This window comes from Zophobas morio, unplaced genomic scaffold (genome assembly GCF_036711695.1).
Source record: "Zophobas morio isolate AGI-343-1 ecotype UQ-CSIRO unplaced genomic scaffold, CSIRO_AGI_Zmor_V1 ptg000030l, whole genome shotgun sequence".
NCBI classification, from domain to species: domain Eukaryota; kingdom Metazoa; phylum Arthropoda; class Insecta; order Coleoptera; family Tenebrionidae; genus Zophobas; species Zophobas morio.
The window spans coordinates 2784537-2805995 of NW_026972135.1; the positions used below are offsets into that span (position 1 = coordinate 2784537).

The following is a 21459-nucleotide window of genomic DNA, read 5'->3' on the forward strand; positions in this document are numbered from 1 at the left end:
GGATTCGTGCCTCAATATTTGCCTTATGAAACTCGTTCTTTAATATACTATTTTTTGTGAGATATAATAGACAAGATTAGTTTCATTTTAAAATATCGACTGCTGTTCGGTTTAAGTTTGTATCCGAGCAACTTACGAGTAGTGAAGTTAATACCCTAAATAATTGAACCGTTCATCCTACAAGAATTAGGTAGTTTCTATCGGAATTCGTCATGGCAACCGTAAGTTCTTATTAATCATATATATGTATTTCACAATAATTTATTTGCAATATTAATTTGTTGAGTAGAGCACGAAATTATTTTAATGGGTCCAGATACACAATTTGCTAAAACATGGGACAGAATATTATGACATTTAAATGTACTTTTAAGTCGTAATATTTTATTCACTTCGCTTTATACATTAGTGTCACGTCATAAATGTATACAGGTAACATGAGTTCTCTCCCGTTTCCGTCTGTCTGTCTGTCTGTCTGTCTCTCCAGATTTTTATTAGGTAGTTAACCTTCGAAACCACTGGACCGATCGTTGTCAAAATTTGTATGTAGATGTGAAAACGCTAACCAGAATTTGATAAATCATCCCCGTCTCCAATGGGATGACGTCATCTCCAAAATTTATAACAATATATTTTTTTAATTTTATAAAATAACATACTTAGGCACTTGTCTATGTTGAGATTTCACCCTAGACATCCAGATTTTTGGAAAAAAATCAAAATTATGTAACAACACTTTGGAACTTAACTTTGAAAACTACAAAACCGAATGTTCTGAAACCTTGTAAATGTTTTAAGGTTATCGTAATCGTCTAAATCGTTAGTCAAAATTTACTCGTTTTGTCCCCTCTCAAAAAATTGATGACGGCACTTCTGAATTTTGCCTAATAAAGCATTTCTAAAATATGCAAAATATTTTGACTTTATACTTGTGGTATATCAATGCACACATAGTTTTTATAATTACTTATATAGTGAGATTTCAAAAAAAATGAATGAGGCTATCTATTGCATTCATTAAATCAAAAATTTGGAAATATAGTACTGTTATTATTGTAATGGAAAATCTCACTTGAAATAATAAACGCGTAGCGCGCTTCTTGACCTTTATTTTAACATTACATACATTTTAACTTAAAGGGTTATGATAAAAAAATTAAATTCGCAAAATCAAATCTTATAGTTCTTCGAAAAATTTACCTTCGACGAATTTTTTCATATCACAGATTTTACAATTTTTTGATCTCACAATGTTTCGTTTTTTCAACTTTCATTATCCTCAATTTTAAATTTTTTGATTTTTCAGTTTTTCAGCAGTTTCTGAATTTTTAATTTTTCAATTTTTTGAAGTTTTATTTCCTCAATTTTCGTATTATTGATTTTTATTCTTCATTTTCTTGATTTTATATAAAAATTTTTCTTTTTTCCATTTTCTTTATTTTTTCAATGTTTCTTTCGATTTTATAATCTCTCGTTTATTCAATTTATCAAATTTTCGATTTCTGATTTTCAGATTTCTTTATTGGCAAAATTTCGACTTCACAATACATATTTCGTTTTTTCGATTTTTGAATTTTTCGTGTCTTCAATCTTTCAAATGCTTGTTTTTATATTATGCTTTTTCGTTTTATCATTTTCGGAAAAAATTGAACCACTGAAAAATTACAAATCGAAAAAATTAATGAATCGAAAAGTTGAAGAAAGAAAAAACGAGACGGGTCGCAAAATAGGAAAACCCAAAAATTGTGAAATCGACATATGTACCACGGAAAAATAGAAAAATTATGGAGAAATAAATGAAAAAGTTTTAAAATTCAATAAATGAAAAATGAAAACATTCTAAAATAGTAAAATTAAAAAAGTGATTTTTTTTTATTACAATTATTATGTATTTAAAATGAAAACTAGAAAATTGCAAATTGAAATTGAAGAAACGAAAAATCTAAAACTGAAAAAATGAAAAGTTATAAAATCAGAACATTAAAAAACAGAAAAATTGCAAAAATAAAAAAAAACAGCAAATCGAAAAGATCTAAAAACTGCAAAATTCGAAAATTCAAGTTTTTACAAACTAAAAAATTTAAACTTAAAAACTCAATAAATTGTATGTTTAGATGAATTTTTTAAAGAATCTTGAGGTGGCCTCATAAATTGTTTTAGATAGTAGCAGACAGATATAAACATTTTGGTCAAAATTCATTATCTAATAAGTATAAAGTAATTTTAAGCTATAGGCAGAATTTTAGGCAGGCAGTAAAATTCAGTGAGAATTTAAAATTGCATATTCATCAAAAACACTTAGAAGATGCCCTCAGTTGACCCTAACATACTTTTCAGACGTTTAAGAAGAGAACGGGTACCACTAATCAAGGTAAAGACTACGAACACCTTTACATTGCTAACTTAGTTCTAAAATTAATAATTGATGATGAAGTCGAAAGTTTTGATTTGTCTTCGAATGACGATAAGTATGGATGTTTCGATGACGTTGTAGCCGAAATTGTTTACAAAAATCGTACGGAAACGGTGGCTATTCAGCTAAAACATATTACCAAAACCAAAAAAAATGGTCAAATATTAACCTCATTGGTTGGTGACTCTACAATCGAGAATTATGACACAAGTTTCAAAGAAACGGAAAAGTTAAAGGAACAGTTTGTCAAGATGATTATATTTACCAATTTTAAGATAAACGTTAACAACTTGAGTAAGTTCAATTATGGCAAATTAATGGAATACGATCAAGGGAGTTTGACCGGCGTTTCACAATCGAAAGGGATGTGTTATTCATTCCAAGCAAGTGGAGACAATTTGAAGAAATATGAATTATTTTTCAAAAATTTGTATTTCTGTAGTGATCAGCCAGATGTCAGACAGCTTAAAAAAGAAATATTTGAGACACTAGAGACACAATTTGGTAGTAATAAAAGTGTTTGTCGTGAGTACGTAGATTTCATAACTCAGTGGAGTATGAAAGAAGGTGAAAAGTTCAAACTGAATAAGACATGGATGAAACACGTGATAGCCCTTTGCGTGTTTTCGCCATTCAGCAAACCACTGTGCTTCACTGAGGGTAAGTCTGCCGACAAAAAAGAAAAATTTTTTAGAGAAGCTGTTTCCAAACGTAATTTGTCTGTTATTGATAAAAAGAACTTTGAAAAAATCGAATCAATTTGGTCAGATGCTGTCGACGATATAGGTGATGTGGATGAAATGAAAAAAATTAATAACATGTATCAACTTATGGAAGACCGGGAAATAAATAAAGAAAGTCTTTACGTTGAGGATGCATCCAAAGTATCGAAACTCATGTGGTTGCTGGGGAAAACTCCGTTAGTCGTAAAAGGATGTCCACAAGTTTATAAAGCAATAAAAACATGCCAAATTCGAAATCTTATCGTACTTGATAATCAAGAAACGTTTAGTAAAGGCGTTGGAGAAATTAGAAACAGTCAACAGAAAATTTTGCTGTTTCAAAATTTATCTGATTTAAAAAAGCACACAAAATTGTATGACGATTTCTTAGTGGATTTTACTTATTCGTTGGAAGGTCAAAGAGAAATTGAGCTGAAATTCTTACAAGAAGTGTGCGATATCGACAATTTCATCACCACAGATGATTTAATTGAAATGTTGAAAGCTCCACTGTTAATTGGAAACTCAGAAGCTCTACCACCAAGCCATATCGAAAGAAAGTTAACGAAAATTTTAATAGATGTCAAATTTTTGAGAAATATGGATTACAATTCAGTTGCTGTAATCGACTGTGTGACAGATGTAAACTCTTTTAAGCAAAACTTCCCAGGTGTATCAATCAAAATTATTAATGATGTAGACACAATTCAAAGTACAGTTCAAAGTCCGACGATTTATATTTATGAAAACGAAATCTCAAAAGAGAAATTTGATGCTTTGTGCAAACAGAATGTAAGAACACAGATTCATTACTTTAAATATTTGGACGATCATCGTTTGGAGTGGATAAGAAGTGAGAATTGTAGCTCGAAACGTGGATGCTTTGAAAAACTTGATAGGTTACGTATAAAAGGTGAATTTATCGACCAACGTCAATACTTTAAAGAATCGTGGCAAAATATTAATATTATCTGCGCCGATCCTGGTATGGGAAAGAGCACATTATTGAAGAGTTTGAAAAGCAATAGTCCTTCGTCAAAGTGGACTATTTTAATCCACGCAAGAAATCATCCTGAACACTTTAGAAAAAATAAATCCGATATGGACAAGTTTTTAAAATACATCCTGGACGTTACTTGTAAAAAGTATCCAAAGACATTCCACCAAGAAGTTTTCAAAAAAATGCTGGAACAAAATCGAGTAGAGCTAGCATGGGATGGTCTCGATGAGGCGTCTGACGCCACTCAAGCTTTTGTTGTAGCTTTAGTAAAAGCTTTTTCGGAACGAGGGGTGAAGCAATGGTTAGCATCGCGAAACAACGTGAAAAATATGTTAGAAGAGGGCTTATGTACTTTGTCACGAAATATAAGGCAGTTGAACGAAGAAGAACAACGAGCTTACATTCAAAATCGTCTACAAATTCCCGAAGATAAGTTGTCGGAGACCTTTAGTAAAATAAGAGAAAATATAATGGCTTTTCCAAATTACGAAATTTTAGGCATTCCTCTACAAATTTACATGTTGACGGAGTTATTTTCAAAAGACTTAAACCGTTTTCTGAATTTATTAGACGGTACTTTTACTGTTCTTAAACTGTATAAACATTTTGTGAAAGAAAAATTTCATATTTTATATGCAGAGAAAAACGAAATTCCTTTAACAAAGGAATCCAATTACAAAAATTTTGTTATTAAAAAAAATAATAAAAAGAATTGTTACGAATATTTAGCTGCCAATTCTTACATTTATGATTTACTGGCAGAAAAACCTGTCATCGTAAAATGCAGTTTTGACCGAGAAGTTGAAAGCTTTTTGAACGAAATTAAAAATGAAGGCGATGAAGTAGGAATCATAAGCCGCGTTAATTCTAACAACGATGTTGAATTCGCTCACAATTCGTACGGGGAATATTTTGCAGCTTTATATCTCTTTAAATATGAACCATCAAAAGCACGGGACAAAATATTTATTTCGAACTGTCGTTACAACAATATTCGATTTTTTTTAGATTTAATGTTGGCGAAAAACTGTGAAGGTTTCGTAGCTATTTTATATAAAAATCCTTCAATTCTAGAGAAACTCACAGATACAGATTTAAAGCAAAAAGACGTCATCGATCGCGACATTTTAGAAGTGGCTTGTGCATACAGCAAAAATTATCACGTTGCGAAAAATGACACTGTTCTAACAAAATCCGATTTTAACGAAGATTGGGCAGGTGATACGGAAATCGTAAGACATTTAAATTATCGTGATGTGGGTCGAGAATTTAATCACTTCAATTCTTGTTTTCATAAGCTGCTGCTTTTTTTACCATTTTTGGTTCCATTATATGATGGGACTCGATTTGATGACGACTACTTGGCAGTAGTTTTATATTATGCAATTAAGTATGATGTTTCAATGATTTTTGAGTGCATTGAAAATTCTTTGTCTTTAAAGACCATGTACAATAGCATTAATCCAAGGAGTATTCTAGGATTAGCTCTTTATAATCGATCAAGACAAATATTAAGAAAACTGTTTTCCAAAAAGGAAGACTATTTCGAATGGGATTTTGTAGAAAATTTAGGGGATTCGGTGATGGAAATTGACGAAATATTTACTTTTGTGTTAGAGTTGGAAGAGTTTCAAATAGAAGTTCCAAATTCGAAAGGTCAGTTGCTGATCCATTACGCATCTGAGAATCGCCTAATTAAAACGTTAAGTTTATTATTGGTTAAAAGTCCGAATGTGGATGTTCCGGATATAAGTGGTCGACTACCGATTCAGTATGCTTGTGAACATGGTGATTTAGAGTCAGTAGAATTATTGGTGAGAAATGGTGCAAAATTGAATGTTTCCGATGAAAATGGTCTTCTGCTCATTCATTACGCTTGTAAAAATTGGTTAAATGGATATAGAATTATTCGATTTTTGATTGAAAATGGTGTGAAAGTAGATTCTGCAGATAGCAATGGTCGACTGCCGATTCATTACGCTTCTGAATATGGAAATTTAGATGCAATAAAGTCACTGGTAGAGAACGGAGCAAAAGTGAATGCTCTTGAAGCGAATGACGAAAAGTTACCTATACATTACGCGTTTGACAAAATGGTGAATGCGGACTCCATTGTATCATTTTTGACAGAAAATGATGCGGATTTAAATTCCCCAGATGGGTATGGTCGACTACCGATTCACTACGCTTGCGAGTATGGTTGTTTAGGTGCAGTAAAGTCACTAGTAGCGAATGGTGCAAAAGTGAATGTTGCGGATGGAGACGGTAAGCTGCCCATATATTACGCGCGTAAAAATCGATATTTTGAATATAGCATTATACCATTTTTGAGAAAAAAAGGTGCGAAAGTAGATTCCCAAGATGAGGGTGGTCAGTTGTCGAGTCTTTATGCTTGTGAATTTGGGGATTTAGAAGAAGTAATGTTGCTGGATATAAATGGTCAACTGCCCATGCATTACGCGTGTCGAAATCGTTTCAATGGACATAAAATTACTTCTTTTTTGATAAAAAATGGTGAGAAAGTAGATTTGCCAGATAATGATGGTCGACTACCAATTCATTATGCCTGTGAATTTGGAGATTTAAATGAAGTAGAGCTGCTGGTTGCAAATGGTGCGAAAGTGGATATTCCGGATAGAAATGGTCGATTGCCTATGCATTACGCGTGTAAAAATCGTTCTATTAATGGACATAAAATTACGTCCTTTTTGATAACAAAAGATGCGAAAGTAGATTCCCCAGATGACAACGATCGACTGCCAATTTATTATGCCTGTGAATTTGGAGATTTAGCTCAAGTAATGTTGCTGGTAGAAAATGGTGCGAAAGTGGATATTTCAGATAGAAATGGTCGGATGCCTATGCATTACGCGTCTAAAAATCGTTTTAGTGGACATAGAATTACGTCATTTTTGCTAAAACAAGGTTCGAACGTACAATCCCAAGATAAAGATGGTCGGCTGCCGATTCATTATGCTTGCGAATTTGGAGATTTAGATGAAGTAATGTTGTTGGTAACGAATGGTACAGCAGTGAGTATTCCGGATAAAAATGGTCGAAGGCCCGTACATTATGCGTGTAAAAATCGTTTTAGTGGACATAGAATTACGTCATTTTTGATAAGAAAAGGGGCGAAAATAGATTCCTTAGACGACAAAGGTCGACTGCCGGTTCATTATGCTTGTGAATTTGGAGATTTAGATCAAGTAATGTTGCTGGTAGCGAATGGTGCGGCATTGTATGTTCCGGATAAAAATGGTCAATTGCCCATGCATTACGCGTCTAAAAACCATTGTAGTAGAATTAAAATTAAGTCTTATTTGATAAAGGCAGGTGCGAAAGTAAGTTCCCCAGATGAGGATGGTCGAATGCCAATTCATTATGCTTGTGAATTTGGAGATTTAGATGAATTAAAGTTGCTGGTAGCGAATATTGTGGAAGTGGATATTCCAGACACAAATGGTCGACTCCCCATACATTACGCGTGTAAAAATCGTTTGAACGGACATACAATTACGTCATTTTTGTTGAAAAAAGGTTCGAAACTAGAATCCCGAGATCACGATGGTCGGCTGCCGATTCATTATGCTTGCGAATTTGGAGATTTAAATCAAGTAATGTTGCTAGTAGCGAATGGTGTGGAAGTGGAATTTTCAGATAGAAATGGTCGAATGCCCATGCATTACGCGTCTAAAAATCGTTTTAGTGGACATAAAATTTCGTCCTATTTGATAAAAGAAGGTGCGAAAGTAGATTCCCCAGATGAGGATGGTCGAATGCCAATTCATTATGCTTGTGAATTTGGAGATTTAGATGAATTAAAGTTGCTGGTAGCAAATGGTGTGGAACTGTATATTCCAGACACAAATGGTCGACTCCCTATGCATTACGCGTGTAAAAATCGTTTTAGTGGACATAAAATTTCGTCCTATTTGATAAAAGAAGGTGTGGAAGTTGATTCTCCAGATAACGATGGTCGACTGCCAATTCATTATGCTTGTGAATTTGGAGATTTAGGCGAAGTAAAGTTGCTGGTAGCGAATGGTGCGGCATTGTATGTTCCGGATAAAAATGGTCAATTGCCCATGCATTACGCATCTAAAAATGATTTTAATGGACGTAGAATTAGGTCATTTTTGAAAAAAAAAATAAGATGGTAAAGTAGATATCCCAGATGACGATGGTCGACAACTAATTCATTATGCTTGCGAATTTGGAGATTTAATAATAATATTAATTATTATTATTATTAATATTATTATTTATGCCCAACAGTGTTTGCAACACCAATTACAGGACAAATCAACTTAATTTTAAAACAGGAAGTACGAAAATATAACAAAAAAAAAAAGAGAAATATTATTTGTAATTATTTTATAATTATATTATACAATACTAATTCTAAAAGGTAGCTAAACAACAATAGCCGGTCAATGCCCCAAGCAGCAGACTGTCGTCTGATTCACGTCAATTTTTGGTCATAACTCGTCGGCGACGTCATTCGCCCAAAAAATCACGTGATAATGACGAGATTTTTATGACTTATTTCTGACGTCAATTAATGACGTCAAAAGGCCGTCTTTTCTTCGTCATTTTTTAAGATTATATGATCAATTAGATGTGGGTCGTCGTATTCTTTAAAAAGTGGCCTTCATAATGCTTAATTATAATTATTTAGAGCAAAAAATACAACGGCTTTATTAGAAATGCACCAAAGACAAGTTTTTTCATTCTAATAATTTCTTTTAAAATAATTATTTCTGAAAACTTGTTTACTCTGGAAGTGTTATTTTGTATGTACCTGCTTGGCAAATTATCAATAGAACATCCGGGGTTGACCGTATAATAGTGAAAAGACCCTACGACACAAACAAAGTCATAAAAATTCTTTGTCCATTGTCCCTAAAACGGGACAAGGTTTTGAAGAATGCCTTCGTCGAATTTTGATTTTATAAAGACGTTTATAAAGTGATAATGGTTACCAAAAAAATTAGTGATTTAATATTTAGTTTTATTAAATTTATTTCATCTAATGAAAAAATAATGCTCAACTTCCGTATTTACTATACAATACATCAGATGTTTGAGGCGTGCATTCGGGCTTTCCCTTTTTTCGGTATTTATGTTTATTGCACTTCACAGTGAAGGATTCCAATATTTCCAGTTGGTTCTCAACCACCGAAACTTTCTCGTGTATCCGTTACTCACTTCATTTTTAACCGAGGAGGGTAGAATAAGAACGGAGGGATAATACGGTCGAAAAATGTGGCACCGACCGTCCGAAATCTAGACACCGTTTATGACGGTGTTTGGAATACGCGCTCGGCTAAACCACGCCCCCAGTTTCGAGAGAATCCCTAAACAGTGGCGGGCAAAGTTACTCAAGTTATACATTTATTACTTACTTATGAAAACTAAGTCTGTCTTTCACAGATTGTTTACTTCCATTCCACGACTTACAAAGTTTGCAGTTCACCATGTTGAATTTATTAAAAACAAAACGGCTTAAAGGATAAAGATATACAGCACGTGATGGTACAAAATAACTGAGATGTACGCCCATGGAGTACGATGGGCTTTTCTCGAGGTTTGTAGCCAGCTCGCACATGCGCACAGTCGACAAACCGATCGTAAACGGTGTTTGCGGTAGTTGATTTTGGGCCAAAACCGTACCATTGAAAGCATACGACATGCTCCCTCCGTTCTTATTCCACCCTCCTCGTTTTTAACGCAGTTAAGAAAGCAAAAATAGAAGTTATGCCACCAGGACCACACCTAAACAAATTTTGACGAATTACAAGATTATCTTTGCTAATTAGAACAACCAGATTTCTTTGTAAGTTAAAAAAATACAATGAATTCCAATTCATATGTACATATAATATAATATTGGATATTATATACAGGTAGATGCCTGTAATACTACGATACTTTTTGGTAACTTACTATACAGTATTGACAACGAGATTTTCCTGATAGGTTATACGTTTTTGTCAATGCAACCATTTTACGATTATCCGTTAGATTCAAGTAAATTTTTAAAATGCAGAATTTGTCTTCTGCTTTAAGCTGTAATCCCTTAAATTTAATAATAGCCAAATGCTTGCTATTGCCCATACACAAAAAAATGATTGCATTTCCCTTAATCCATGCACTCTAACGAGTTTTTCTTTTCAGTGCAATAAATTGAGGCAAACTTAAAAAACTTAGGTTATTAACATGATTGTTAAAACAGAATTAATTCTTAACGGTACTTTTTTGTGTGTTGGGGACAGTCAAGTCGTCGTGAATTAGAAAGTTTTACAGTGCATTTTCAAATCAAGTAACTTCAACAATGCGATTCAATTGTCTTTTCCCTGTATTCTAGTTTTTTTTTTATATTTTTTGTAAATAAATTTGTTCGTGTTTTTAAGACTGATTTATAGTTTATTATAGTTTTCTTTTAATATTCTTTGTAACTAAATAGATGTCTTTGTGTTTTAAAACAGATTTTTCTTTAAATAGCATATTTTATTGCAACGTGAATTTTTGATTATATATTGTATACTATCCTTTTTTTTATACTAATTATACTCTTAATTGCCTGTATGTAGATTTGTTTGTGTTCTTAGGAGTGGTTTATCTTTAATTTGTTTAATTGACATATATTTTTTTATTTGTTTATTGAAATTCATTGTTGGTTGTACAGAATTGTAGTAAATTTATTTTTTTTACTCTAATTTGTTTTAACTTTAATATATATTTTGTTTTGGGATTTACCTGGTGATTACAACGAATTGTAATATTTTATTTAAAGTAAACAATATAAAAATATAAAATTATTTCAGCGTTTTATTTATTGCATATTTTTTTCTAAAAATCAAAATATTAAAAACGTCTTAAAATGGACAATAAATGCCGTCTCTAAGACGTCAGTACATCACGTCAATAGTTCGTTACAAAATGACGACTCTAAGACGTCAGTACATCACGTCAATAGTTCGTTAGAAAATGACGTCATCTGGACGAGACATTTGACCGTCATTGGTAAGTCAATATCACGTGAAATCTTTGGTCCCTATGACGTAATTGATGACCATTTATTCACGTGAAAAAGACGACATCGTGTTGCCTGGGGCTGAATATTTTCAACCAAGCATTATAGACTTGATAGTTAGAATACCAAACAATAGATGCGTATTCTAATCTACTTAAAATAAACGCACGGTATAATGCAACTAAACAGTCAATATTTAAAAAATACTTACAATTGCGTATGATAAAGCCTAGCATAGAATTGCAGACGGAAATAATATTAATATACTGCTGATCGAACCGAAGGGAAAAATCAAAATACACCCCAAGATCCTTTGTTGAGTCGCACCGGTGAAGAGGAGTTTGATCAATGGAATAGTTAAATATAATTTTATTCTTCTTGAAAGTAAAAGAAATAATCTTACATTTTGGAATATTTAACTTGAGTTTATTAACAATGCACCAATTATGTAAGATATTTAGGTTGTCTTGTAAGAATAAGGTATTTTTAAGAGAATACATGACATGAAACAATTTGGCATCATCAGCAAACAACAGTATCATTATCAAACAACGCAAAACCGAAGACAAATCATTTATAAGTATATAAAAGAAAAATTAGTGGTCCAAGGACTGATCCTTGAGGAACTCCAGAACCCGCAACCTGTGGCTGCGATGAAAAACCATTATAATGAACGATTTGTGTTCTGAGCGTAAAATACGATTGTGAAACAAGCAATAACAAACGTTGACTTAAAAAATTCAGCAAAAGCATTAACGATATCGATGGGAGTTTCAAAAGTATTATTCTCAAAGGACATCTTTCCGGGAATTCTAGTACCACCTTTTTTTGGTCAGTAGATGAAGTAATGTTGCTGGTAGCGAATGGTGCGAAAGTGGAATTTCCAGATAAAAATGATCGAATGCCCATGGATTACGCGTGTAAGAATCGTTTTAATGGACATATATAGAATTACGTCATTTTTGATAAGAGAAGGTTCGAAAGCAGATTCCTGAGATCGCGGTGGTCTACTACCGATTCATTATGCTTGTAAGTATGCGCATTTAAAAACAGTAAAGTTGCTGGTAACGAATGGTGCAAAGGTGGAGGTTCCGGATAGAAATGGTCTGCTGCCCAAAAAGTACGCGTTTAAAAATCCGTTTGAAAGAAACAGAATTGTATCATTTTTGATCCATGGAGACAATGATCGTTGACTACCGGCTGATTTTATGCACGTAAAAGTAAAATATCGCCTCTAAAGAGTACAATTTTTTTAAAAAACTCATTGGTGTCAATTAGCATAGACACAAAATATCGCAAAATTTCATTTGAATTGTTGAAAATTCGGAAGGCAAGAGAAATTCGCAAACGCTCCAAAACGTCTTCTCCCTCTTCCACCTCACCATCTTCCCGTTCATTCGTCATAAAAGTCTTCGCACTTCTCTTCTCCATCTGAGGAGGAATCTTCTCTAGTGAACTTCTCGTTCTTCTTGTTATTAATTTTCTGGTCACTTGAAACTTGACGAAACGTATACATTCTTGTCGAATTTGACACGGTGACTCTGGTCGTCAAAGCTGTTTACGTGTAAAGTTAATATTGTTTACTGTAGTTTAACACAACGCAAGTGCAATCAGTTGGTGATTTTACAGTACTTTTCTCGCAATTTAGCTAATTAAGTCTTCGTTTGTGCTTTGAGACTCATGTAATCAAATCTGAAAATGTTGGACGATTAGCACTTTATGATTAAGAAATAGATTGCATATAAATTGATTCAATTACGTACTAAATCAAAAAATACAAACACAATTGATGCATTTTAATCAACAAACTAACCATTTATTTTACATTCTAATCGGTCTTGAGTGCATTTTTATTAATGTAAAACTGCAGGAACTGTTAAAAATTAGAGTATTATATGTGAAAAGCTCCTCCAAACACTTCTAACTAAAATAATGTACGTAATTAGTAATTATCTTTTAAATAATTGTGCGTCCATATTCAAAAGTTAACGATTTTTCAGTTAAATACATATTTTTGTCGTCAAATTGCTTGTAGAGGAATGTCCATATATTTCGGCATATGCATTTCGGGACTTGACTTTCGAATGTAATTTCTGAAAAACTAAACATTCATAATAATTAAAACATTTGTAAGATAGAAGATAATGGGAGGCCGTGATTAAAACATCTAAGTTTAATTTGTTTCTTTCCAATAATCTTTAGCTCTCTGATGCCTATCATGTCCTAGGTGCTCTGATCATGGCCCCTCTTTATCTTAAATTTTGTTGTTCATACAGTGTATAAACATAATTACCTTATATTAATTTTTATATGTAAGCTTTAAATGAAACTTTGTACATATGTTTGTGTATATATATTTTTTAGTATTGTAAAGTGTAGCATACTACACCCTTGCATCCTTTATAAATTTAGATTCGATAAGAAATTAACAGTTGTTTATATTTATTTTCTCGAAATTTGAAATAAATGTTCCATATTCAACCACCCCCATAAAATAATTCGCACCATCATTACAAAACAAACAATTTATTCACCCCTTACTTCGTAACCACCTTAATGAAATCCTCCAACTTAGCTATATCCGCAAAAACAATAAACTCATCCAAATTACACGAATAATCCTCATTCTTAATAGCCGTCGACACCAACCCCCTCAAGTACCACCTCTCCCCCTTCTTAACAATAAACCCCGCCCCACTATCCCCACTACAAGGTCCACTCCCGTCCTTATTCCCTGCGTACTGCCACCACATTCTGGACCTCCTCACTTTTACCCCATACAGCGACAACCCCTTTCGAGCGGGTACTGCGTTTAAGGTTGGTGTCTCCGGTCCAGAGGAAGATGGGTCTGACTGTGATCTTGAAGGACACCTCTTCGTTCAACTTGATGACGGCGACGTCGCAGTGGCCGGAACCTTGTTTGTAGTTGGGGTGAGGGGTAACCTCAAGGGCTGTTCGGATCAAGGCGCCTGTGATAGCCCAATGGGTGAGGTCGGAGCGGCCCATACCAGGAGGATGTCCTCTTTGGCGATGAGTGGGCAGCTGGGAAAAATGAAGAAATGGCGTTTTAGTATAAATTTTGAGCACAAACTCGTTCTATTAATATTTTTTTTAATTTTTCAGTAGTTACCGATATAGATATGCCTATTCGTTATCAAATTGGAGGTTCACTGGAAGGTGTAGGATACCCCTTGTCTGTGGAACATAGCAGCCAACCACGGATATCCATTATCCTCTTTTCTCTCCTTTCAGGACTAAAATCTCTATATCTTTAGCGAGTCCCCAACTTTCCTCCACCGTTAATTTTGGTGGAAATGTTGTTACTGATGGTACGTTCTGAGATTTATTTATATGGGGTGTCACCTGCGGTACGTTTGAAGAAGAAGGTTCTGTAATTAAAGTATTAACAGTGTTCGATTTAAGGGTATTGTTCACACCACTGTGGATATTGTATAGGCGTACTGGTTGATCCTGAAGATGACATTGGCCCATAAATTGGTACCTTCCGTCAACGCGTACTGCAAAAAGAGTTTTTTTTTTGTTGACAATTTGTCAACATTTCTTTGTTTCAATAATATCCAGAAGATTTCTCAATACACGACTGTTCTATAGTCAATTTAGAAAAATTTGGACTCTTGGCGACAACTGAAAAATCATCACCTAATTAATTCTCAAATTTATGTAGGTTTACAAGGTGAGTTTCGTCCAAACAGGGTTAACAGGGCCAAGGGCTCTCTTTGGAAGAATTGTTTTTTCTTGTCGTTGTAAAATTTCCACACATGATTTTAGGCACAATGAATACAAAAAATTGTCCATACCAGGATCAGTTCGATGGGCTGGATAAACTGAGAGTGAACGGAAATCGCCAGTTTGAAAAACTGAACAAGTAGAAATTTTGGGATTCCATGAAAGTGTGAAAAAAAAAATGAATTTTGATGATAAATATGTATTTCGTATTGATGTTAGTATACTTTTGAGAATAAATTTTGTTGTATTTAAAATAGTGTGTATTTTATCTTACAATGTTGTATAGAGTGTTCAACTTCAAAGATTGGCAGTGAAACAAGAACTAAGTTCTGCTTCCGTAAGCTATGAAAACACCACGCAATCTGTAAATAATCGGACGAAGAACGTCAGTCGAACTTGCCTGGAGAGGTGGCGAAGCTTGGAACTTTTATTAAAATAACTAAGAGAAAACGTAATGGTTTTTCCAGGTTAAGAAATTTTGATCATTCCTCTACAAATTTACATGTTGATAGAATCATTTTTAAACCACAAAAAAGTATCTACATTTGTTAGGTGGTATAGGTATTTATAGTTCTCCATCTGTATGAACATTTTGTTGAGGAAAAATTTAATTATATAAGAATTCTGGATTTCTAGAACTAAGATATGTGGATTGGAAAAAAGTCCTCTTGTTGTTGAAAATTATCTTCAAAGGCACGACTAGCAATTGCACAAACTTCGATTCAACTTCAAATCTACTTAATTCAAAACGGATTTGTCAAAAAATGGAATTTTTAAATTACAAATGAGGTTATACATGACATTTGCAGTTTGATCAAAGACATGACAAATATTTCCATGGCTAACTCTAATATGAAAATTTTTTGATCATCCGTTATATTTTGTGAGACATAATAGGTAAGATTAGTTTTATTTGGAAATATCGACTGCTGTTTAAGTGTTTATTCAAACAACTTACGAATAGTGAAGTTAATAAGAATGAAATACTTGAAGGGGCAACCCTACGACAATTATTTACTTTTATTTTTATATCGAAATTCGACATGGCAACCGGAAGTTATTATTAATCATATACATGTATTTGTCAATATTATTTGCAATAATATTTACAGACTGCGAAAACAATTTTTTTTTCTCGATAAGTAAAAATAAACGTTAGTTTACGAACGGTGGGATAAATTCAAATAACGAGAACAAATGTATGCTTAGGTATTGCTGATAACACTATCCTTAACTGAGTGTCCTCGTCTAGTATGCTTAAACGATTAGAACAGCGCACACATTGTGCACATTTTCAAGTAACACAATATATTTAGTTTACTTATGTTTTGTTATATTTGCTAAGTAGACTACAAAAAAGTTTTGATGGGTCCATTCGACGAATTTCCTAATCCATGGTTTCTGAATGTTTCGTCTGTCTGACTGTTAGAAATGTTATTAGTTAGAGAATTAGCTAAAATACTCGTAATACAGCTTTTATGGGTTTGCTCTTAGTTCGTTTTATACCTTAGACGAATTTTTTCATATCACAATTTTTCGTTTTTCTTCTTTCTTTGATTTTACGATTTTTTGATATCACAATTTTTCGTCTTTTCAACCTTAATTTTTAAAATTTTTAAGTTTCTAGACTTCTAAATTTTTCAATTTTTCGATTTGCAATTTTTGAATTTTTCAAAGATTTATTTTATATTTTTTCATTTTCTCATGTTTAATTTTCCATTTTTTTGAGTACAAAATTGAAAAACCGAAAAGCTGGAAATTCGAAAAATTAAAAAACGAAAAACTAAAAACTCAAAAAATTGAAAGAAGGAAAAAAAGCACAATCGAAAAAATGGGAAATCGAAAAATTGGAAATCGAAGAACTGAAAAAACGAAAAAGTGAAACATTGAAAAACTAAAAATTAAGAAACTTAAAAATCGAAAATATTGTGACTTGAAAAATTGGAAAGAGGAAAAAACGATAGATAAAAATAGCAAAATCCAAAAATGGTCCAATCAATTATAGGATCGTCAAACATGGAAAAATGAAAAAACTAAATATCGAGAAATCGAAAATTTAAGAATCGAAAAATTTAAAAATCGAGTAAATGAAAGAAATTCTAAAACAGTAAAATTGAAAAACTGATTTTATTAATTATAATTATTATTACATATTTAAAATGAAAACAAGAAAATTGCAAATAAAAACTTGAAGAAAAGAAATATGTATAGAAAAACCTAAAATTGAAAAATTGAAAAATTTCTCTTTGAAAAAAAACTTCGAACATTGAAAAACCAAAAATTGAAAAAATAAAGAAAATAAAAAATGGAAACAAAAAATTACAAATGGAAAATCTGAAAAATTAAAAATTGAAAACTCCAAAAACTCAAATCGCAAAACTGAATTTAAACTTAAAAACCTAATGGCATTTTTAGATGTGTCATAGGTACATTGCATTTCAAAGAATTTTGAAGTGACCTCATCAATTTTTGTAGATAGTAGAAGACAGTTAAAAAAATTTTAGTTAAGATTCATTATCTAATAAGTACAAAGTAAGTTTAATCTACATATCTAAAACGAATAAAATTAATAACATGTCCCAAATTATAGAAACCTGGATAACACTTAAGGAAAATCTTTACTCTGAGGATGCATCCAAAGTATCGAAACTCATGTGGTATGTGGTTGTTGGGGAAAAGTCCGTTAATCGTTGAAGGATGTCCACAAGTTTATCAAGCAATAAAAATGTTGCCAAATTCGAAATCTTATCGTATCGACAAACAGTCAAGAGAAAACTTTCCTGTTTAAAAATTTATTTTATTTAACAGAGCACACAAAGTTGGAAAGTCAAGGGGTGCGATATTGACAATTTGATTACTACAGATCGTTTGGTTCAGAAGTTGAAGGCCCCATTGTTAGTTGGAAAACTAGGAGTCATATCGAAAGAATGTTAACGAAAATTTTAATATGCTTTAATCGACTGTGAGACAAAAGCTAATGATGTAGACACCATTCAAAGTACACTTGAAAGTCCGACGATTTATATTTATGAAAACAATATCTCAAAAGAGAAATTTGATGATTTATGCAAACAGAATTTAAAAACGCAAATTCATCGTTTTAAATATTTGGACGATCGTCGTCTGGAGTGGATCAGAAGTAAGAATTGTGACTCGGAAGGTGGATGCTTTGAAAATCTTGACAGTTTTCCTCCACAGGGTGAATTTGTTAGCAATTAACGTATTAATTTTTTCTAAATAAATTTGCAATGCTTTACTCAAAAATTTGTGAAGTATGCAGTGAGATCTAGAACTAAGAATATAAAATAATACAACATAAAATAAAATGAAAGAATGATAATACTTGTTCCTTTCAGTTAAACAATTTCAGAAATTAAAAACAAATCATCTTCTGGCAAATTACGTTGTAGTATTTTACTCCATTTCGCTTATTTCAGTAGAAAAATTTATGAAACGAGGAATGTCTTCATACGCAAAATTTTACATACATTTTTTCCAGGCTGCCAAAATAAGTTTTTTACAATGTCTACAAAAATTTTAATTCAAGCTATAAATTCTCACGTCCTCTTTGGCGATGAGTGGGGATTTGTAGAACCAGACGCGTTGGGCAGTTGGGAAAAATGAAAAAATGGTGTGGATTTAGGGTATTTCCAGTTTTAGTATAATTATATAATAAAAAAAAGGCTTCCATTGTTTAAACTGTTTCCAACTTTTAGGCAACCAGTAATACTCATCAGTAAAATTCGGAATGATAATAATAATAATTATTTATTATTATTATTGTTTGAAGGACTCGACAAAAAAAACAAGTTTCCATTTACAGTTAGGTACTGCATTCACACTTATTTTCATAGAGATGTATGTATTAAAATTAAAAGTTTTAGCTTACTACTTAAACAGGTCTGGATGACCTTGAAAAGTCGTTGGACATTTCATGCAAGAGAGTCGATTATGATATATATCAATAAAGAACAAGAATTGTGCCCCATTAAAGAGTTTGTTAACAGAAAATTTGGACACATTTTTTCTAAAGGATTGCACTTGTGATTCCTATCAAAAGTTCAACAGTTTTCCAAAATTTCTTTGTTTCTTATGGAAACAAAGAAATTTTGAGTAGTTGTTTATCACGAAATGTTGTGGATATTATATATCCACAACATTTCGTGATACACAACTACTCTATCGTCAATTTAAAAAAAAAAAAGTACTCTTGGTGATAACATGAACTAATTTACTCTCAAATTTATTTTTATAATTATAGAAGAATTTTGCAGTTCTATGACTAAAATACGCAAATTTGAAGATAACGGATGCCACTGGTTGCGACATTTTTGAAATGTTTCACCAACGAGTTCGTTAATTGTCATTAACCAACATGTTTGTTACACAATTTTTCCGACGATCGTCGAAACATTCAAAGTTCAAATTTTTATATGGACTTGATTAAATAAATGAAACTCTGTAATAATTTTTCAAATTGTTATTTGTCATTATTAGATTTAACAATATTTACGATAATATGGCCGAGTTGAAAATTTATTTTTACAATAATAAATGAAAAACTTATTATGTGAGATGTGTCTAGGACCAAGCCCAAAATACTTCCTCTATAACTGTAGGTAATTTGGAATACCCTCATTACCTACAACAGTGAACAGATTGTTAGTTTTTGTATTATTTATTGTGATGAGTAATTTGATGTTGAAGTCTTGAATGTCTTCTACTGGCAAATGTAATCATTAATCCTTGTGACAACAATTAACGCCACCTTAAAAATTTATTAATTTTTAAAAATATTCCAACATATTATTGAACAAAAGATGGTACCTTAATCAACAAACAATCTGCATCTGGGGCTTCCAATATAAATTTTTCTATGTTTGAGATATCTGAAAAATATTGTCAATACGACGTTTTCTGAATAATGTTCAACTTTCTCCTCTGCACTACAACATGAATTCTTCATACGTTTTTTCCAACGTGTTCTTCGGTTTTTTGTGGTGTAAATGTTGGGGAGATTTCATTATCACTATCTAATGTCCATTTAATTTTAATGACCACTAAAAAACATTGAACACTTTTCGGCTATTTGTTGTTGTCATATCGACTGTTAGGTTATGTTTTTGTTTTGTTTGTGTCGGTATAGTAGAGATTCGTACGATTGTTGATTGACATATCGATATTTAACATCGAAAATCGATAAAAATTTATTGCGAAATTTATTTATCTTTGTGCTGAGATTTGAAGTTCATAAATCGGAAAATATCAAATTCGTGTGTTCCACTGCAAAAACTAAAATATTTAAAATAGTTTTCTGCTTAATACGCAAATTGATTACATTTACATATAAATTAATTCGATGTACAACAATGGGATTATCAACTAAAATGACATTTGAGTGTAGTAAAAAGTAATAACAATTTGTTTACTAAAATGGTACATTAACGCACAATTTTAAAGAGAAATCATGTACTTAGTTGTAGTAACTTAAATGTTAGATCGTCGGAAAAGTCTTTATCCAAACAACTCAGGAATACTGAAGTTAATTGAACCGTTAATCCTGCAACAATAAGGTAGTTTCTATCGGAATTCGACATGGCGACCGTAAGTTTTTATGAATCATATGCATGCATATGCATACTCGGCAACAAATTATTATTTGCAATATTGCTAATGAAATACTCGGCTGATTATTATGAGTTTATGACATTTAAATGTATTTTAACTAGTAATATAGCTTTTAATTCGCTTTTAATATTACCATGACGTCATTGCTCTTGTGCCATGCCTACTATATAAGATTTAAACGACTTATATTTCAGAATTTACTGATATTGATAAACTAACCATAAAATTCATAAATGTATACGTATATACAGTTTCCGACAAAAAATTTCAAACATCACTTTTCTGTCATGTCAAAAATTTTAATGTAGTCTATGCTTTATTGTCATTATTTCAGACAGCTGGAATGTCAAACTTTCAAAATACCATGGCCGACTAGTATAAAGACTATGGCCTGTCCAAAGGTACCATACGTGCTGCCATCTACTAATAATTCAAAAACGATAAAAGAATTATTAACACTTCTTGATAGGCACAAAGGCATTCATACCGAAACAAACGACCATTTCACGTTTTGAAGTCTCATAATGTCAAATCAAATTAAAATTTTGCTAAATTATTAAGTGTAATTATTAATAGATGGCAACACATATGGTACCTCTTGGACAGGCCATAATCTTTATACTAGTCGGCCATGCAAAATACATAAACATCTAAAGGTTGCTTTACACTATCTGACGACTGAATGACATTGACGTCTGAAATTTTTTGGCGGCAACTATATATAATATATAATGCATTTTTCTTCCTGAGCATAAATTAAGATCCATCGGGCAATTTGCCACTTTCATGTTTTCTAGACGTATCATGGCCTCTAGAGCTTGAGCAAAATGGTCTCCGGTTTCCGTCTGTCTGCCGCCTGGACAGATTTTTATTAAGAAGGTAATCTTCGAAAGTACTGGAGCGACTAATCGTT

General features: G+C 32.3%; 1 long non-coding RNA gene across 1 annotated transcript; it reads right to left on the reverse strand.

The window, feature by feature from the left end:
- Positions 1-19383: 19383 nt before the first annotated feature.
- LOC135138826 (uncharacterized) lies at positions 19384-20040 on the reverse strand. Its single transcript, XR_010282064.1, has 2 exons — positions 19746-20040; positions 19384-19686 (listed from the first exon to the last, which is right to left on the reverse strand). It is a non-coding gene; the product is annotated as an uncharacterized LOC135138826 (long non-coding RNA).
- Between the last annotated feature and the right edge of the window lie 1419 nt (positions 20041-21459).